Source organism: Mesoplodon densirostris, chromosome 19, assembly GCF_025265405.1.
Source record: "Mesoplodon densirostris isolate mMesDen1 chromosome 19, mMesDen1 primary haplotype, whole genome shotgun sequence".
In the NCBI taxonomy this organism is placed as follows: domain Eukaryota; kingdom Metazoa; phylum Chordata; class Mammalia; order Artiodactyla; family Ziphiidae; genus Mesoplodon; species Mesoplodon densirostris.
Window position 1 is genome coordinate 9,072,280 of NC_082679.1, and position 3,689 is coordinate 9,075,968.

Genomic DNA, 3,689 nt, shown 5'->3' on the forward strand with positions numbered 1-3,689 from the left:
TCTATTCCATTGTTTAAAATTGCTGAGCACATGCCATTAGTTTGCCTAAAATGCTGATCTAGGTCATATAGAAAGACTGGAGCCATGTCAAGCCTCCTTGGTATTGATAGGGCCTCAAGTGACTCCCAGACCCTGTCCCCACTAGGATGTGCACTCCAGGAGGAAGCCACCTTTGTCCTGCTCACAGCTGTGTGTCCAGAGCACAGCAGAGGTCCTGGCACGTAGTAGGTACTCAATATTTGCAGAAGGAATGAATTGGGCTCCAGCTACAGAGCCTCCTCGCTACAAGAGGCTGTTACCCTGGTGCAGACCCTGCTTCTGCTATCTACCAGCTATGTGACTTTGGGCAAGCACTGCCAGGTGTCACCATCTGGTGACAATGGCTGTTACGCCTCACCCGAAGGCAGCTGATGAAGGTTACATAAGAGCAGAAGAAAAAGCCCTGGAGGGCCACTCTCTGGAGCCTAGCCTCCATCTCCCCTGCCCCACCCACTCCTATTATTGGGACACCCCTCTTGCTTTTTCCCAAGGAGCCTGGCATGGGAGGAAGGGCTCGGGCTGGCCTTGGATTGGGCTTGGGCCCGGGTTCAAGCTCAGAGTGACAGTCTGGCGGGCAGGCAGCGTCATGACTCAGCTTTGTCTTCTAGTGACAGATCAATGTTTCTAGGCCATTTGGCCCCTCTCCGCCATCTGCTTTTTGGGGGTCAACCTCATTGAGGTATAATTTACATACAATAAATTGCATCCCTCAAAGCAGACAACGGGATGGGTTTTGACAGATACATATACGCTTGAAAAACCACCACCACAATCAAAACACACAGCATTCCTACCCGCCCCCAAACTTCCTCGTGCTCCTTTGTTGTCTTTCCCTCCATCCCCTCCCAGGCCCAGGCCACAGCTGATCTGCTTTTGGTCCCTAAGGATTCGTTTTGACACTTCTAGAATTTCACATGAGTGGAATCATATGGCATGTGGCTTTTTGCTTTGGCTTCTTTGACTCAGCGTAATGCTTTTGAGGGTTAGTCATATTTTTACATGTATCAGTAGTTCATTCCTCCCCCCCACCGTGGCCCCCCCAACCCATCTTAATCACTGAGTATTCCATTGTCTGGATGTACAGTTTGCCTCATGCGTTCACGGACATTGGGTAGTTTCCAGTTTGAGTTAACGTGCATAAAGGTGCATTTGTAAACACGTCTTTGAGCGCCATTCACTTTTCAGAGCAAATATTTTGTAATGTCCAGGGGTGATACCCGGAAGACTTGTTACTTGGTAAATGCGTTGGCTCATCCCACAGTCCTTGGGACCCCCTTTCCTCCCATTGTGCCTAGTGTTAACCCCTGGGCTGCTGGGTCAGGGGGAGACCCAGGGGGTCCCCAGGGAGAGCCAGAAGGGTAATAGTAGGGGACTCTTGGCAGTGACCATTTACCAATGGATTAATAACCCACAATTTAATGCTTCTATGTTTAAACCACAGGCATGGCCACACCAGTGCATGTGCTGGCTTGAATGTCAGCTCTGGGAAAGTCCTCTTGGCTCTCCTGAATTGAAGTTCACAGATGATATAACCCATGGGCACATGATATTAAAAATGATTCCAATAAACAAGGTCCTACTGTACAGCATAGAGAACTAGATTCAATATCCTATGATAAACCGTAATGGAAAAGAATATAAAAGAAAAGAACGTATATATATATAACTGAATCACTTTGCTGTACAGCAGTAATTAACACAATATTGTAAATCAACTATATTTCCATAAAAAATAAATAAAAATAAAATAAAAGCAAATACTTCACACACACACACACACACAAAATGATCCCATTGCCCCAACTGTAAGAAAAAGGAGAAACAAAAGGATAGGAATTTAAAATATGCATTTCAATATGCAAATGTGAGGGGCCACCTTCCTAGAACCCGAGGAGGGAGACATTTACACCTGAAACATAGGCAGCTCCTAACGCGGCTGTAAACATGCAGTGTAGGTGTTGAATTACCAAGAACCAGGTGGAACGTGGTTTTCTGATATTGTTGACAATCCTTGGCCAAGTTTCGAACAAAACACGATACAAGCTTCCCTCATCTTACGTGGTAGTTGCACTTCCTGGAAAAGTCAGAACCTATGAAAACCATCCAAAAATGACTTTGTGTTTGCCTAAGGAGAGTTAGGTTCTAGGCTCAAATCATTCTTAACCAGGTGTTTCCAAGTAAGGCTAAAATTTTGTTAGTTTGCACTAGTATGGATGGGCTGGTTGTTAAAGTATTGAAATACTTCTGGCTGGTGAACAGTATAAGAGTGAGTGAGATTCACTTTGTTATACAGCAGAAACTACCACACCATTGTAAAGAAATTATACTCCAATAAAGTTGTTTAAAAAATGCAAAAAAAAAAAAAAAAAAGAGTGAGTGAGAAAGCATAAAATTCAATAATACGTATTGCAATAAATTAGTTCGTTAGTTGTTGTGATGGGTTTTCTGTCATCCCATTACTTAGTTGGTAATAAACATATTGAATAGACAAAACTATTAGACAATATTTTAAGAGCTAGAAAAGTTTCAGATGTAATTGCTGTTAGTTCAGGAACAGCAAAGAGAGGAGAAAAACACCAAAACACTGCAGTTGCTGCTAAGAGAAATTCTTTATCTATTGAGATCTCAAGTCCTAATGATTCTCAATTTAATGGGAAGTTGCTAAAAGCATTTGATGAGGTTCCCTTATCAAACCACAGCTAAGACAAGGTTATTTTAAATATACATATGTACATATGTAACATGTTATTTTATGTATATACGTATATACAGCTGTGCCAATCAAGAAATCACACCAACAATTTCTAAATGAAACAAAACCATTACAATAATTTAAGAGTGATTTGAGCTTCAACTTATGTTCTTGGCAACAACTTAAAGAAACATGTATATATAGATAGCTAATATTGATTATTTTGAGAATTAAAAAAATATTTTAAGACGTGATGCAGATATGATTTATGTATTTATATTACCATACCAGTTGCAAAATATTTTGAACATCACCGTCCTTCATGAATGCCCAATGGGACATTTTAAAATAGTATGTGACAAGGGACCCTGCTTCATTGTGTGGAGGTGCCCTGCATATATTATAAGACATCTCCATCCCTGGGCCATGCCTTCCAAGAGCCAAGAGCATGGTCCGATCACAGAAATAACCCAAATCATCCCCATATGTTTCCAGAATGCTCCCTGGGAACCCAACAGACTGCGAGCCATTGGCAGGTTCAGTGGTTAAGAACAGAGGCTGCATTATAAGTCAGGCTTTGGATGTCTGAGTCTCAGGAGTCTGGGCCAAATTGGCATTTATCTTCTCTTGCTGGTCTGTGAAGCCCCCTCCTCCAAGGGCTTCACGCTTCTGCAATATCACCAATCCCCGCCACCCATTCAGTGAAGCAGTGACTTGCCTAAGGTCACAAAGAAAGTAAGTAGCCAAGCCAGGAGCCACACCCAGCCCTGACTCCCGACCCCTTTACCACCCAAGTGCCTCACAGCACTCCTGTGGGGCGAGGGTCACCATTAGCCCCGTTTCCCAGGTACGAAGCCAAGGTGAAGGGAGTCAGAGTCACTGGTGGCCCAAGTTCACAGTGGGAATTGGATTTGAAGCACTTGGATTTGAACCCAGGCCTCTCCCACTTCAGAGCCTG